The sequence below is a fragment of the Tenrec ecaudatus genome, chromosome 2 (assembly GCF_050624435.1).
Source record: "Tenrec ecaudatus isolate mTenEca1 chromosome 2, mTenEca1.hap1, whole genome shotgun sequence".
Taxonomy (NCBI): Eukaryota; Metazoa; Chordata; class Mammalia; order Afrosoricida; family Tenrecidae; genus Tenrec; species Tenrec ecaudatus.
Window position 1 is genome coordinate 57,019,845 of NC_134531.1, and position 18,033 is coordinate 57,037,877.

General features: G+C 43.9%; 2 pseudogenes; one reads left to right on the top strand and one right to left on the bottom strand.

Annotated features, from left to right (window-relative positions):
- The first annotated feature begins 4,895 nt into the window (after window positions 1–4,895).
- LOC142439989 (microtubule-associated protein RP/EB family member 1 pseudogene) lies at window positions 4,896–5,712 on the top strand (annotated as a pseudogene).
- Window positions 5,713–8,707: 2,995 nt separating this feature from the next.
- Window positions 8,708–9,048, bottom strand: LOC142440798 (pro-FMRFamide-related neuropeptide FF-like; annotated as a pseudogene).
- Window positions 9,049–18,033: the final 8,985 nt, after the last annotated feature.

The following is an 18,033-nucleotide window of genomic DNA, read 5'->3' on the forward strand; positions in this document are numbered from 1 at the left end:
AAATACCATGGAGTACCAAAAGGACAAACCAATATGTCTTGAAAGAAGTATAGCCAGAGTACTCCTTAGGGGAAAGGATGGAAACATTTCATCTTACATACTTTGGTCATGTCAGGAAAGACTAGCCCTTGGAGAAGGACATCATGCCTGGTAAAGTGTAGGGGAGGCAAAAAAGAGGAAGGTCTTAAGGAGCTGGATGGACACAGTGGCTGTAACAATGGACTCAAGCATAGGAGAAATTGTGACGATGGCACAGAACTGGGAAGTGTTTCATTCTGTTGTGCATAGGGTCCCTGTCCGCTAAAACTCTCTTGATGCCACCTAACAACAATAACAGAGCACCAGAGGCTGTGCCATTAAGGCCATGGGGCAGAGCAAAGGAGCCAGGCTGAGGTAGAGGTCAAGGCAAGAAGACCATGAGACAGAACAGAGAAGCAGGACTACAGGACTGTGCGGCAGAGCAGTGGATGGCTTCCTAGTCCCCAGAGGCCAAGGGACCACTGGCTGAGAGTCTGAGGACCAGAGAGAGACTTGGCTGCTGGCTGAGGAGAGGTGATAATGTGGACCAAAGGCTGTATCCTTAATGTTTACTGATCCTGCCTTGTGGTAACCTACCTCTTCTAATAACATCCCCCATAGTGATAAGTATCGTATGAAACTTCTATGTGGCCATTGAAACAAATCAGAGAACCCCGCATAGAAACAGAGTGCTATAGGAAGAATGATTATTGTCAGAGTAGGGGAAAAAGGATGGAGGGTGGGTGCATGTCTGTCCTCTTGCCTTGTGAAAATTGACCTTGGGCTTGTATGGGATTGGATTCTCCTCCCTACTACAGCCAGAGGAGGTCAGCTAGGGCCCCTCCAGGCCATTTTTCTCTCCATTGAAACAAGCCCTGGTAGAATCAAGATGAAAGTACTTAGCTGCTAACCAAGAGGTTGAAATAAACCATTTGCCATATAAATTTAAAAAGGGCTGGGAATAGTTTTGATACGCATTAAATTTCCCAGGGATGTTATCCTTTGTATTGCGTAAGATTTGAGCAAAATTTGCTCATCGCATCAGTAAGGACAAGGCAGCTGGTGACAGTTCAATCACTGACAATACAACCCACCTATGTCAACACCATCTGTAACTTTTGAATCACAATTGTACCTATCAATGCGATATGCAAGTACTGATTTGAAGCTTATCAAAATATCACATATAAAGAAAATTTACCCCAGTATCTAGCTTCATATTCTCTTCACTTTTTCTTTCAATCCAAAGTTATTTTCAGAAACAGTCTATTCTCTCACCTGGCGTGGATATGAGTCAAACGCGGACTCAATGGTGCCCAACCCTGGCAGCAGTCTTTACAGAACCCAATGACCAGGCCAGTCTTCTCAGGTGCAGTGTAGGGGGTTCAAACTACAAACCTTTTGGCCAACCACCTCTCCATCTGAACCTAAAATCAATAATACTTTAAATCACCATACATATATTTTTCCTTTATATAAGAGAACATCATGCTTGTTTGTTTTCATCATGTTTGTTTTTCAAATGATCTGTGCTACCAACCAGTTGGACTTCACTCGACAGCAGTGGGTGTGATTTTGGTTGGCTTTGAATTATCTGCAAATTGCACTTCAGCAGAACAAAAGGCAGTTTCTGGAATATGACTCAGTTGAGGACCATTGCTCTGATCTAGAGTATAAATCCCATGAGATCTAGAACCTTATCTTACTTCCCACTGAGCCCAACGTCGAAAACAATATTGCTGTCCAGTCGGTTCCCACTCATCACGTCCCATGCACAACAGAATGAAACACTGCCAGGGCCAGGGCCGTTCTCACCACTGTCTTTATGTCTGAGCCCATTGTTTCAGCCACTGTGTCCATCCATCCATCTCCTGGAAGAGCTTCCTCCCCTTTGCGGTCCTACTTTACCAGCATGATGTCCTTTTCCCAGGAGTGGTCTCTGAAACAGTATCTGGCACATAATAATTAAAATTATGTGTATCTCAGGGTTAATAGAGCCATGTTTGAATGTACTCTTATTTACCATCGATAGAAGCCCTGGTGGCACAGTGGTTAAAGTGCTTGGCTGCTGACCGAAATGTCTGAATGAACTTCGAATGGGTGTTTGACTGGGGAAAATGTGGCAATCTTCTTCCATAATGATTGAAAATCCAAGAGGGTCGCTCTTCTTCCTCAGATGAAATTGGTATGAGTCAGAATCCGCCTGGCAACTGTGGGCTTGGTATTGGATTACTTACCATTGAAAGACAAGAGAGTGTTGACACTCTCTGTGGCTTTCTGTGACACAATGTCTTCTTTCTCTCTTCCTTTTCATCGGGACCCAAGTTGAATAAGAACAAAAAGAAACTCATTGGGGGGTGCGGGGTGTTGGGTAAGAAAAACTCATAGCTATATAACTAAATCTATTTACCTCTGCCTTACAGACAAGAAAATTCGAGGCAAATTTGTGCCCAATTACAAACAGCTATAAAGAACGTAACATGGAGCATTTCACTTTTCTGCATTTATTTTCCACTTCATCCTGTGGTGTTATGGAAGCGTGTTATAAAGGATGACAGATTCCATATTTAGTGAAAGAGGTACCTAGGTTTTATAAGAAACAAATAATAATGATTACACTTTAAAAATACTTTTCCAAGATTTTCACATCATTTCATTTGGGCCTCACAACTATTTGGATGTGTAAATATGAATTCCCAATTTACCATTAAGGAAGCTAAGCTTCTGAGAGAGGTTAAGTTATTTGATTTGGGTCACACAGCCAGGAGTTAACAGAATTTTAACTTGAACCTAGACTCTCGGCCCTCAAGGACCTGTTGAGTTTGGGTTACTTTGCTTGTTGTTTTGCTAAGGTAAGGAATCAAAAAGAATAATTTTCAAATATAAGGTCTTATTTCTCATTGTACAGAATGTTTCTGCAGGCATGTTTCAGGATAGGGGAAAGGAGAAGATACAAACTTTTTTTCCAGTCCTTTGCCAGAGGTGAGTTTTGTAAAACTTGTATGCTTGAGTTCTTTTTCAACCCTCTGAGTATGCTTTGGCTTGTTAGTGCTATAATTTTTGCATTAATTGAAATTGATTGAGTAGGAAGTATCTATATAATCCGATTACTAGGTTCAGGAAAATTTAACTCCCAGTCATGTCTTAATTAAATCATCAAAATTCATTTCCATTCTGAATGTAGCAATTTTAATAAATTTCTGTGGATGCCTAAATAATAATTTTAATCAATTGTTATGCATTCCTAAATAATACCTATGGCATTTAAAATATGAAGACACTGATATCCTGTACACACTTTGGCTAAGCCTCCGAACATCTTCCCAAAGTGAGCTTTTGTACATAAAAACTGTAGTTTCACCATCAGGAGCTTCCAGGTCTCTGGTGTTAGGAAATCTCATGCCATTGAACTGAGAGCCAATTTAGGCTTCCGGGACATTTCAGGGTTAGGAATTGTTTTCTCAATTAAGTTGAATAGGGAGTGGTTGGAAGCTGTACCTTCATTCCTCAGAGTGTTCCTGAATGCTACATGCAATCCTGTTGCCTAAATAGCTTCCCAGCCGGTTGGGTGGGTCATTTTGAAAGAGCTCTTCTGCTGAAACCCAAGTCACTCATTGGCTCACATTAGACTTTTGTCTTTGAATAGGACCGAAACTATGCTCAGTTGGTTTTTAACATTTGGGCTATCAAGAAAGTCATTCTGAAAACTGTGACTTGATTTCTACAATGTCCTGTCTGACCTGTTCTTACTCCATTGGAAAATATTCTCCCAGAACTACTATTCACCAATAAGGGTGTCATATTGTTTGAAGCTAGAATAAAATATGTGAAAAGATAAAGCTGTACTACTTCATTGGAAGTGTTGGACCTATTGAGTGATGTTTGGGTTTGAAAAGAAAGGGAAAATATCCACCACTTGTCGGTCAGTCTTGAGTGTCGCTGTGTTGCTCAAGCTATGCCACCAGTATTTCAAAAACCATCGTAGTGACCCCAGAGGGACAGATTTCACTGGACCTTCCAGAATGAAATAGACTAGGAAGACAGATCGGGCACTCTACAACTTAAAAATAAGATGGGGTGGGGGAGGGCACTGAAAACCTTATGAATAGCAGCAGAGGACAGATACCATGCCAGAAATTGAGAGTATGGGTGGGGTTGGAAGGCAGTCAAAATGTAACTGGGAAGAGCTGCCTCACCAAATAGAGACTACCTGAATGATATGGAGGGGATCCACCTTTCACTTACTGATTGATGTGGCACGTCTCAAACTGAGTAGGAACCATTGTCAACACCCATTAACAACTGGAATGTGAAATGTATGACATATAACTCTAGAGAGGCAATTACATCTGTGGAAAGGAGAGATGGAGCAGCTCAATGTCACCCATCATGAGAGGGCCAGACACTGACTGTGGAGCTGTTCACCACTTGTCCATATGTCAGTCCAAGTTGAGGGTGAAGAAGAGGAAGGCAATTCCGCAATAGTTCAAATACAAGCTGAGTGCACCCCACTTGAATTTAGAAACCAGAATAAGAACAGCATTGAGGCCTAGAGTCTGAAGGACCAGAGGCTGGACTACTTGTGGATGACATCAAGGCTGTCAGACAAGGAGAAATCAAAAGGCCATTAAAAACACAAGAAAGACAGGCAGACAGAAAGAAACAGAGAGAGAGAAAGAGAAAGAGATGGAGAAAGAACAAAATGGATCTTAGAAGAGACTCTGAAACTTGCTCTTGCACATAGAGTACTTAGACAAAAATGGCGAAAAAATCATTCATAAGAAAGCTAACCAGAAAACATCAAAGGAGAGTTCAGAAAGACAAAGAAAAATATTATCAAGAAATATGCAGGCGTCGATGACTAGCGGGGGTAGCGAATGAAGTCATCATGCAGGCCAGTGGGTTGGGTAGGTTGGTTTAAACGAGACCAAGATGTAACAGGAGACTGGTCGGCGCACTGCAGGTGGTTCAGTGGAGAGCCACAGGTGGCAGTAAATATATACTGAACATCAGTCACAAGCAATCATCTGAGTCGACAGGACATGCTGGTTTGGATCCAGAAGTGCCTGCAGTTGAATCTGACAAAGACCGGACAGTTGTGCTCAGCAGTTGCTTGTTGCCAGTCTATGGACATGCCTTGTTTCTCTGACCTTGATGGAAGTGACATTCCAAACTTAGCCAGAACACGAATGCATTCATACCTTTAAAATATTACAAGCAGGTTTTAAGAGGATGGGTGTTGACAAAACCATCCCTGAGGACAAATTAGTAAAGGGGATGCTTCAGGACAATTTTTGAGTTTGTTCAGGGGTTCAAGAAGTTTATTGATGGCACAGACTATGACCCTGCAGCTGCCAGACAAGGTCAGGAAATTGCGTTGGCCCCTTGGCTTCTTGCTCTGGCTCTGAATAAACAGAAGAAACCTCTGAGTCCTAGCAGTGCAGCCCCACAGAGGCCAAGGTCAGCACAGGGAACTGCTGCACCTGCTAAAGCCGGCTCCGTGTGGAGAAGAAGGTGCCTGGTGTGGGCGACCGGGATGGCAAAGCAGCCAGATTGATGCGGCAGGTCAGCGTCCTGAGGCTGACTGTTGAATACCTGGCGAAGGAGAGGGAGAGGGGATCTCTACTTGGGAAGCTGAGGAACGTTGAGTTGATTTCCCAGGAGAAAGAGGTGGGGGGGGGGGGGAGGGAGTGACCGGGCACCACCAAGGATGGATGTACTCTCCGGCACAGAGGACAAGGCTGGGTGATACCCAATGAAGGGGAGCCTGGACTGTTTGAACTCTTCACTGTAAATCATGTGCTTCACTGGGAAATCCTCCCTTTTATGAGTCTTCAAGGACTCACTGGTTTCTTTTCATAAGCAAAACGTCCCTCTTCTTAAAGTGCACTCTGAAGAAGTCCCGTTCCTTTTCCCATCCGTTTGAGTAGGGAGCTTTCTTCCTGGTGGCAGAGCAGTATTAGCACCTAGTGGGCTCAACCAGTCAGCAGAGAGGCTGGCCACTGGGCTCCACCATGAGCTTGCTGGAGACTCTGTCAGTGTAGAAGTCTAAAGTTGGAATTGAAATTTAAGCTAATGGGACATCTCGGCAGAGAATGTATAATAAATAAATAATGTCTTCCAAGTGTCTAACTTTGCTTCCAAATTTCAAAATATAAAGTGAAAGATGACTGGAGAGTCTGTGTTTTAACGTTGTTTGGGAAGGCAGGGCCAGACCTTGGAACCTTTGTTTGGAATGTGCTGTTGATTGACCTGTGGGGTTGCTGGAATCCTTAGAGGATTGGCCCAACAGGCAAGTTGGTTTGAGAATTGCTCTGTGAAGCCATGTACTCTGAAGTCATCGATCAGATGCATCCCTGCTAAACACCAAAATCCAGAGGCACTGGTGCCCGGATGAAGAGGGAAGATGTGGAAGAACTTGATTTTCAATGAGTCTTTCTCTTCATTATCTCCCCTAGTGATTCCCACATTTTATTGTTCTGTGTTCTTTGGGGAAAATAAGGTGTGTCCAATATCCCAACATAATAAACTACCATCTCCATTCCAAGGGTTCAAGTAGAAAGAAAATGGTTTAGAAATGATGATGTCAATGTATGTGAAATGTGATTGATATAATTGATGTATGGGGTTGCTATAAAAGCCTCCAATAAAATGATTTATTTTAAAAATAATTCATCTCTTAAAGATCAATTTGATTTGTTGTCTATATCTTTATTTCTTAGCTGAGTGTACTTGACAATATATCTAACTTTTATAGCTGCATTTTAATGTATCAGATCTGATTCTGAGCCTACTCTTCTGTTACTTTGTGTGAAAGATCCTACATGTTTGCTTCATACTTTTGAGTGTGAGAAGATACAATCCCCACCTGATACTTGATGTTCTGATTGCCTTTCATCCCTACCACTTCACACTCACACCATTACAGTTCAAAGTTAGCACACTTAAACCTTTACCAAGAAATAGAGCTGAATTGATTCTCATATTTGGGTATGACTTCAATTTCTGGAGCATCATAGCCACGCTGCCTTTGTGGCTACACCTATACCCAAACACCTACTGCCATAGAGTCAATGCTGGCTCAGAGTTACCTTATAGGACAGAGTTGAACAGCTCTTTGGTGTTTGCAAGGCTGTAAGTCTTCATGGAAGCAGAATGACACATATTTCTCCCAAAGAGCAGCTAGTGGGTTTGAACAGATGATCTTATATTACCAGCTGAGTATTTAAATCACTGAGTTACCAGGGTTAAGTTGTTGGAAGGTGCCATCAATTCAGTTCTGATTCATAGCAACCTCTGCACAGCAGAACCAAACTCTGCACCGTCTGTCAAGTCATGCACCACCTCACATGTTTGAGCCCACTGCTGCAGCTACTGTGTCAGCCCGTCCCTTTGTAGGTCTTGCTTTTCCTCATGGATGCTCTCATTCACAAGCTTGATGTCCTTCACCAGGGACTTGTCCCTCGTGATAACATGTCCAAAGTATGCAAGATAAAGTGGAGCCATCCTCACCGATAAGCGGAATTCTGGTTGTTCTTTGTACAGCAAAGATTTATTTGATCTGGTAGTGCATGATATGCTCAATATTCTTTGTCAACACCATCATTCATGTGCATTAATTCTTCTTTGGCCTCCCACATTCATTATTCAGCTTTCCCATGCATATGAGGCAATCAAAAATAACATGGCTTGGGTGAAATGTACCTAACACATCAAAGAGACATGTGTGCTTTTTAAGACAAGAAAGAGACTTTTTATTTTCTGTAGCAGATCCTTTGATTTCTTGACTGCTGCTTCCATGGATGTTAACTGTGGATCCAAGTACCATTAGATATTTGGAAACTACTTCAATGCTTTGGCTGTTTAATTTAGTGTAAATGATTGGCCCAGTTGTGAAGATTTTTGTTTTCTTTATGTTCAGGAGTGAAACAGCTAGGTCTTACGCCAATTTGAGGGTACTTGTGCTGAGGTAGGGGCAGAACCCCACCTGTCAATCAAGTGGTAGCCTGATGACACCTCCTTGGGAGTGTAGTCTTTTGTGTAAGAGTGAGAGACACTGGGAATTGTTCCCTCTCTTGCCCTTCACTTTCATCCTTGCTGGGACTCTATGCCTAGCTCCTCAAATGGCACCACATGGCCAGCCCCACCATGAGCGCCGAGCACATCCTGCCAGGCTCTCCAAGATCTTGCATCTGCATGACTGCCGCCATGCCCTGTGAGCTTGCCAGTCTCCTGCTTCACCTTCCTTCATCATCCGCCTGCAGCTCTGTGACTCTGAAGAGGGCCCCGCTACCATCTGACTTACAGACTTGAATTGAATTGGGCTAAGATACCTTCTTGGTGTAGAAGTACCTCTTGATAGGAGTTATTTCTTGTACATAGATAACTGTCACTGGTTTGTTTCTATAGACAACCCCGCCAAACTCAAAGAATAATTCACATAGAAGCTTGTCATATTTGATCTTCATCCGTAATTACTTCAAGTCCTTGTCACTTTTAGTAAAGCAAGGTTGCCTTATTTGCCTGTGACAGGTGACTAAATGAGTCATTCTGCAATCCTCAAGCAGCATTCTTCTTTATATAGTTGAGCTTCTTCTTGTTTTTTTCTTCAGAAGCCAGGCTCTTTATTCGAGGGACACATGGCTCTTTCGGGTGTGGGTCTTACATGCACACACATCAAGACGTGACGTCACTTTTTCCCAAATCGCTGGGGGGCGGCCAGGCTCCAGAACGGGAGCTCAGCCCCTCCCCAACCCGAGGACTGAGCCGCGCGTTGCAGGACCCCCGGGTGTTTCTGCCAAACCTCTGGGGCTGAAACAGGAAGGCCTGGCTCCGGCTGGATCTCCTCATGGCCTGAATCAGGGAGCGCAAGAGTGACCCCCGGGCCTGGGTGTCCTGCAGTGGGTGTGGCCCACTGTCTTCCTCCACGAAGATCTGGCCTCCGTGACTGTCTCCGGGCTCTTCTGTGTGGCCCCAGTCGGTGATGAGCAGCAGGACCACCAGCAGCAGGGAGGCCCGCCTGGAATCCATGCTGCCTTCCTCTGTCCCCATAGTGAGCTTCTTGAGTAATTTGTTCAATGTACTGATTGAAGAAGTATGGTGAAAGGATACAACCTGACACCCACCTTTCCTGATTTTTATTCATGCAGTATCACTTTGTTCTGTTCAAATAGCCTCCTCTTGTTCCATGTACAGGTTCCACATGAACACAATTAAGTGTTATGGGAATTCCGGTCTTTAAAATACTGCCCATAATTTTTAGGATCCACACAGTCAGATGTCTTGGCATAGTCAATAAAACACACGCAAGTGACTTTTTGGTATCCTCTGCCTTCCGCCCAAATCTATCTGATGCCAGCAAAGCTATGCCTCACTCCACATGCTCTCCTGAATTGCTTTTGATACGTGGAAGTTCTCTGTTAATGCACTGCTAGCACCGTTTCCAAATGACCTACAGTAAAAATAGCATGGTATAAACCTCTGTGACTAGGAAAGTGAGAGGGAAAATGTTTCTTACCTGGCATTGGTCTGCCGTGAACATAAGATGAGTTAGAGGAAGAAGAGCCTGCAGACAAAACTGTCATTGAGAAAGCAGTTGAAGGAATGCACCCATGAAGTTCTGAGCGTCCTACCCAAGTCCTCCCTCAAGGCAAGAATACTTTGTTCTGATAGCCCGGCATTCCGTGATGCTCACCCTCCTGACACGATAGCTGAAGACAAACTGGGTGCATAGCAAATGTGGGGAAGAAAGCTGATGGTGCCTGGCTATCAAAAGATATACCATCTGGGGTCCTAAAGGCTTGAAGACAAGCAAGTGGTGATCTAGCTGAGAAGTAACAAAGCCCACATGGAGGAAGCACACCAGCCTGTGTGATCATGAGGTGTCGATAGGATCAGGTATCAGGAATCAAAGATCCAGTACAAAAACTTCTATCAATGTGAATGAGGGTGAGTGCACAGTGAAGTCCCAAAGGCCATCTGTAGACAACTGGACACCCTCTTACTGCAGGATCACAAGGAAGAGACGAGCCAGTTAGGGTGCAGTATAGCACCAATGAAACATACAACTTTCCTCTCGTTCTTTAATGCTTTCTCCCCCACCCCCACTATCATGACCCAAATTCTACCTTATAAATCTGACTAGACCAGAGCATGTACACAGGTACAGATAAGAGCTTGGAACACAGGGCATGTAGAATAGATAAACCACTCAGGAACAATAATGAAAGTAGGGATACCAGGAAGGTAAAGGGAAGGTGGGGGAGAAAGAGGGAACTTATCACAATGATCTACACATAACCCCCTCTCAGGTGGATGGGCAACAAAAAAAGTGGGTTAAGGGAGACATTGGTCAGTGTAAGACATGAAAAAATAATAGTTTATAAGTTATCCAGGGTTCTTGAGAGAGGGAAGGTGGGGAAGGGAGGGGGAAAATGAAGAGCTGATACCAAAGACTCAAGTAGAAAGAAAATGTTTTGGAAATGATAATGACAACAAATGTATAAATGTGCTTGACACAAAGGATTTATGTATGGATTGTGATAAAAGTTGTACGAGCCTACAATAAAATGATCTAAAAATAAATTCCAAGAGCAACAGATTGTCATGTGAAAATGTTGTGCGACCTAAGACTCAAAAGGATCTCTGTGCCTCGGTGTCTTCATCAATGAAATGGAAATAAGAATAGTATCTGCTATGCGGGGTTATGAAGAGATTTCGTTGAAGAGATACATACAAACAGCCTAGAATTCTGCTTCCCTTCTGTGGCATGAGAGCTTCCTAGAACCTGGCCCCTGGGGCACACACACCTTTCCCCAGGGGCATCAATTTAACACTAATCTCGGAAGAGCTTTCACACATGCATTTAAGATTCTAACTCATGATCGTGAGCTATGAGGAAGTGGTGCTCGGTTCATGCCATGAGCCCTTTAATGCCAGGGCTTTCTCCAGCCAGCTTCAAGGACTCCTCTCCAGGCAGTAGCAGGTGATGCAGGGAGCCACAGCCCCCGAACCACAAACAGACACAGGAGAGAGGCAGAAGTAGATGAGCATTGAGCAGGAAGCGGAATGAGAATGAGACTGCGGCCGAGGCAGTTGGAGCACAAGGGAAGTCTGTGAGTTCGGGGTGGGGGAGGGTGTCTGTGGTGCTGGGCTACCCTGAAGGGCTAGCAAGGACCACAAGGACCATTGTGTCCATCCACACTGCTGCTCTTCTATTCTCTGAGAGCCAAGGAAACAAAACGGGCTTGGAAACAAAAACAAAGCCATTTTGAGCATTTGTCTTAGTAGTCATATGTAACCACTTTATCTTTTTCTCCTTTTATTCCTAACACATGTTTTTAAGACTTTGTATTGGATTTGTAATCTAGGTAGAGAAATGTTCACAGCATTTTAAATTATAACTTGGCATATTTACACAAACTGAGCACCTTCTTATAACCAGCACCCTGGTCGAGAAACAGAACCCAACCTAAAGACCCATCAAAGCAAAAATGGATAAATAAACCTTGGTACAAAAACACAATGAAATACCACACAACATTAAAGAATAGCATGAGTTTGAAAAACACCTCATAACACAGATGAACTTGACAGGCATTATGCTGAAGGAAACCAGTCAATCATTAAAGGAAACGGTTTTCACACTAAGAGAAACATTGCTTGCTGGTTACCAGGTTGCTAAGGGAAAGTTCAAGGGGAAAGCAGTGGCTGAAGAGTAGACACATGTTAACTTAGGTGAAGTTATGAAAAGTGATGAAGGTAGGTGATGACACGGGGAGGAATACAAGAGTGAAAGGCAACCAGGATTCATATGGTTACAGACACAACCCTGCAAGACACGTGATCTCTGCGTAGGTGGGTGGACCCATTCATACAGACTGAATCGATGTGGGAAAGAGAACTCTACCCACAAATGTATACAAACATTTGTACCTGTGTTTTCTACCTCAACTGCAAAAATATCCATGACTGTGAGGAACATACAGGTGACCATGTTATGAAAACTTCTTAGACATAACCAAATACCCTGAGAATGAGTCACAGGGCCTGAGGACTCAGAACCAAGGTCAGCTGGCATAATAGGTCCACCAACAACCTGCGGTGTGCAGATGACACAACCTTTGCTGGCTGAAAGTGAGGAGGGATTGCAGCCCTTGCTGATGAAGATCAAGGATTGAAGCCCTCAGTATGGATTATAACCCAATGTAAGGAAGAGCAAAATTCTCACAAATAGACCCATAAGTAGCAGCATGATAAATTGAGAAAAGGTTGAAGTTGTCAAAGATTTTGTCTTACTTGGATCCACCATCGATGCTCATTGAAGCAGCCGTCAAAAGATCAAAAGACATATTGCATTAGATAAATCTGCTGTTCAAGGCCTCCTTTGAGTATTGAAGAGCAAGGATGTTACTTTGAGGACTAAAGTGTGCCTGCCCCAAACCATGGTATTCTCCATTGTATCTTATGCGTGTGAAAGTTGGACATTGAATAAGGAAGACCATAGAAGAAGCGATGGATTTGAATTGTGCTGCTGGAGAAGAATATTGAAAGCACCAGGGACTGCCAAAAGGATCCATGTTGGAAGAAGTAAGGCTCTTTAGAGGCAACGATGGCAAGACTTTATCTTACATGCTATAGCCATTTTGTCAGGAGAGACCAGTCCCTGGAGAAGGACCTCATGTTTGGTCAAGTGGAGGGGCAGCGAGACAGAGGAAGGCCCTCAGTGAGACGGATTGGCACCTTGGTTGTCTCAGTGGAGTCAGGAGTAGGAAGAGTTGTGAGGATGGTCTGATCTGTGCTGTGCTTGTTCTGTTGTGGCTCGGGTCAGTATGGGTGGGAGCCCACTGGGTGGCACCTCACGACAACAAGTCTACAAAGACAGTGCTCTACATCCTTACTTTGAGAAGTAGTGACTGAGGTCTTAAGAACTCCTGAACAGCCATCTAACATGTAACCATTGGTCTCTCCCTTTCCTGAGAAAGAAGAGTGATTAAAGTCAAAGACACATGGAAATAGTTTGTCCAGCAGACAAATGGGCCACCTGAATGCCTGTCTCCATGACGCAGCGACCAGAAATAGAAGGTGCTGAGCTACCACCATCAACTGCTCGGAAAGTATCCTGTTACAAGTTCCTGGACCGAAAAAGCCCTGTCATGGAGTCAATGCTGACCCATAGTGACCCGTGTCAGACTGGGTAGAATTGCCCCTGTGAGTTCCTGAGACCATAACTCTTTATGGGAGTAGACAGTGCCTCGAGTTTCAAACTGCTGACCTTGTGGACTGCAGCTGAACATGTGACCACTGCACCCCCAGCGTCCTCCAAACCCTGGATAGACTGGGAGAAAAAATGTTGGACAAAACCCTAACTTAGAAAAAGACGGGATTGGATAGAGACTGGTGAGATCTCTGAGACTATGGCCCTTAGTCACCCTTCAGGTCTAGAAATGAACTCACCTCGTGGTCCAGTTTTCAGCGAGACAATAGGCAAGTCTGTGTGGGAAGGTGTGCTAGGGAGGTACACACAACTTAGAGATTTAAAAAAAACAGCATGTACCCAATCACAGAGTTCAAAAGATTTCTGAAAGAAAAATGAATGCAAACAGGAAATGCGGGGAGGAAATAGGACAAGTGCACTCAACGACATGAAATGTGTGTTGCTGTTGTGTTAGGTACCATTGAGTCGGTTCTGGCCCATAGCAACCTTATGCACAAGAGGAAACACTGCCTGGTCCTGTACCAGCCTCACAATTGTGCCTGTGCTTGAGCCCATGGTGACACCAGCCGTCCAGTTCCCTGAGGTCTTTCCCTGTTCGTTGCTCCTCTACTGAAGTCAGCGATCCTTGATCTTGCCTGTCAACTCTGGTACTGTGGTGGCCTGTGTGTTACTGCAATGCTGGCACAGGTATTTCAAATGCCAGCAGGGTCACCCACAGGGAGCAAGTTTCAGCGGAGCTTCCAGAGGAAGCGTAGACCGTGAGGAAGGACTCGGCTCCCTGCTGTGGAGGAAGTTTCTGAATGAAATGTGTATGAATTGCTAAATGGAATATCTATCTGCTCTATAAACCTTCAGCCCGTTCACAATAAAAAGGTTTTTTTTTAAGGAAAAACAGAGCATGGCCAATATCTGAGAAGATTCCCCTTGGATTCGCTTCCAGACTGCGCTCCCCAAGGGCAACTGGTGTTGATGTTTTAGGTATAACGTAAAAATTATTCGAAGTTGAAACCACCTATATTGTAACCCTGAAAAGCAAAGTGGGTGTTGGAGGAAGGAAGGATTTTATTTCGTGAACGAAATACCTCCATCACTTCATTTCAGACTGGATTGGCCACCCCATTTGCAGATCACACCGCCCCCTTCATTTAAAACTAAAGAGAAGCTTTCCAGACATGCAAACCTGCTTGACTACATTTTCTTGGCCAACTTTCACTAAAAACATGCTTGCCATGTTCCTGGAATAAACTGACAGAGCAGTAGTAAGGTTCTAGTTCCAACGAGAGGTGGTAGGCAGAGTGCCTCTGCTGAATTCACAATGAAGGTGCCGACCCTGCTGTGTGCTGCTCAGTCTACCCCAGGCCATAGGACCCTCTGTGACAGAGTAGAACTTCCCTATACACTGACTATCATCTTTACAAGAGTAGATCTCCAGGTCTCTTCTCCCTTAGAACCACCAGAGCTCTTCTCAGAATTCACTTGACCTTCTAGTGTGATAGAGGCACTCACTTACTTCATAGTTTTACATTTTTATTGTGAATTAGGAATCCTTTTACAGAGCAGATCATCCTTTTTCCATTCGATTGAGAAACATTTTGTTTCAACTTGCAACCTAGACTTGCTCTGTGTTTGTTTTTAGCCTAACTCAGTTCATTTTTACCTTTTCCTCACTTCGGCCTTCGTGGAATTTTTATAACTTTGCTCAAAGATAGATAAACAGTAAGCAATTATCTAGATGACTTAGCCTTCGAAAGCTTCCAAACAACTTTGCCCAAAGGATCATTAAGACACTGAAGGAAATTGTTTGTGCATCATAAATGTTACACGTATGGTTCCATCTGACTGTTGTAGGGGACATTTATAGCGTGTGACTTGAATAAAGGGAAGTACCTGGGAAAGTACATGACTCCCCCCAATGTGCATTCCAGTATAGAAGTATATAATCTCTTATGCATTCTAGCACACAAGCAGGACTTCACCAAGACAGCCTGCTGATGGTCTCCCTGCCGTTGTCACCGTCTAATAAACTCTTTTTCTAAGTTGGAGTTAGTGAATTGCCTCTGTTAATGCAGGGCTCGGATTCTTATTAGCGGTAACAAAGTCATCTATTACAATTCAGTCAACATACTATCATTTCTTCGGCTTTTCCTCTGTTTCCTACTTCCATTCGCCTATTTTCCTAACCCTGTAAACTTTGTCTTTGGGTAAATGCTGCCCTTCTGATATTAAGCGGTTGATTATTCGATCACAGAAGTGAATTCAATTCCTGACCTACAGGGCAACTGAGGGCCATAGTCGCAGGGTTCTTACCTGTCTCTATCAGACTTTTATGATTTTGAGTTTTGTTTCATGTTTTGCCTTACTCTTTCCAGGCCCCTCTAAAACAGTGGTTCTCAACCTGTGGGTCGCGACCACTTTGGGGGTCAAACGACCCTTTCACTGGGGTCTCCCGATTCATAACAGTAGAAAAATCACAGTTAAGAAGTAGCAACGAAAATAATTGTATGGTTGAGGGGTCACCACAACATGAGGAACTGTATGAAAGGGCCACAGCATTAGGGAGGTTGAGAACCACTGCTCTAAAATGATCCTTTTCAGAGCAGTTGGTGGTAGCCAGGCACCATCTAGTTCTTCCGTTTTCAGAACAGACTGACAAGTAGTTGCTAATAAGCTATAAAGACCCTAGTCCCTACTCACCTTAGTAGGATGTAGAATCTTGTCCTGGTGAACTATGTTGTGCCAAGATCTTGGGAAACATTTTAAAAAGAGATGGTGGGGCCTAAACCTAGATCTCTTGGGAGGGTGGATGGGGTAGAGGTTGAAATTCAGGTGACCAGACAACTGGCCTAGAGAGGAGCTCCTTTGGGAATAGAAGCTGCCAAAAATCACCACAAAAATGCCATTTTTGGATGGTCTCCTTCCATGGACAAACTGCGGGCTAGAAAGTGAGGGCTTGCAGGTCTTACCAGGAAGTGTCCTAAGGGCCTTGGCAGCTTCTCAGGGGACAGGGCCTCCCATAAGATAGCCTCTTCTTGAAGCTGAGCGGCTGTTACTAGCAGTAACATCCAGAAGATACATTAGATAAGGGCTATAAAGAGATTTAAATCATGTCTTAGAATTAGGTCAGGAATGCTACTGAGACCAAGAAATGGACATGGAGGCAATACATTGAGGGAGGAGGACTGAGGCAGAGGATGAAGTAACTCAGGACTGGGAGGCAAATATTTAGAGTGGTCAGTAGCTGTTAGAGGCAAGAACAACAACCCCTATTGACAAAAGATTCTTTGCCAATAATTCATCCATCAATTTAAATTTGGCCATTCTTTATTGTTATGATCCAACTGCCAAATAACAAACAAGACAGAGGATGGGAGACTATGTGAAAAGCTACCATGGGGTTACAACCAGAAATGCCCAGTGAGATAGTTAAGGTTTATTGTGCCAACCTGGCCAATAAACACGTGTGGGATTAATTGAAAGGCAGAGAGATAAATAGCTCTGTGAGCCTCGCCTTTCTAGTTCGCAAGTCTCTTGCTTTCTGAAGGGTGGACCAGGGAGCAACTGCCTTAGCCAGTTCCCTGCTTCAGCTGGCAAGGTTCACTTCCTGTAAGACATCGCTGAGGAGAAGCCACGTGGACCTCCCCCGATACAGCCCTGGGTGCTGGAGCAGCTGCGTGGAGACCCCTGCCAGCGCTGAGATGCTTACACACTCACTGATTCGGCTTTCCTCCTACAGTCAGCGTCATTGCAGGTGTTTTGTGAGATTGAGGACTTTCTAGATTGGTGTCAGACATATGGGCTAATGTTGGACTTAGGGCTTGGATAGCTCTGGGTTGAGGTGCTTTCTTAATGTATACTTACCTTTTATATAAAACTCTCTCTTATATGTATGAGTTTCTGTGGGTTTGTTTCCCTAATTTACCCACACTAACACATTATGGTACCTGGGGAGTGGGGTACTGGGGAAACAAATCATAAGATGGAGAGTAGATGTTTGTTTGACCTCTCCTCATGGTAGTTTTTCTTCTTTGGCTACACTATTTATTCGATTGTTTGCTGGAAAGAATATGGGAAGTATGAAAATAGAAACCTTGTAAGCCCACTTGCTTTCAGCCATTAAAATTTGATCTTTAGATGGGTTTAGGCCATGCCTGAAAATAATGTTTTGAAAAGATATGCCCCATCCAGTGTTTGGGAATACTCAGGAACCAATGCTCTTTGTCAGAAGCTAGAAAAAAATCTGGAACCATGAAGAAAACTCCTCTCTGGGACTAAACATTAAAGGGAGCCTGTGATGCTTGCTAGGTGACCACCTGGATCTACTTGCTGAGTGGAAGTGGGAGAAATGCAGCAATAAAGAGACAGGTTAAATTTTGCCACTGACACCCATGGACTTGGTTTACAATAAACAGAGGAGAGTGGGTTGACTAGTCTAAAGTTCATAACCTAATACGAGGGGGTTAGGCTTGTTGAGTATTTGTGAGAGCCCATGGTCTAAAGGCAAAATGACCAATCGGCACCCTGGGGAGGCTAAGTGAGGCAGCACACATTCAGTTGAACAGAACCAGAGCAGATGAGATTTTTGAGCCTGTGAACTGGTGCATACGGTTGCAGACTTTATGGATGGCCTATCCTGATTTGACTTTGCTTATGGATGCAGACTTTACAAGGTTCCAACAAGAATGAAGATTCTTCACATTGAAAAATATGATTGTCTCGTCAGAGCACTGGGTTGATGTAGTGGGCAGTATAGAAATTGGAAAATACCCAAAATTGGGGGATAAAGGCTTGAAGTAGTTGAT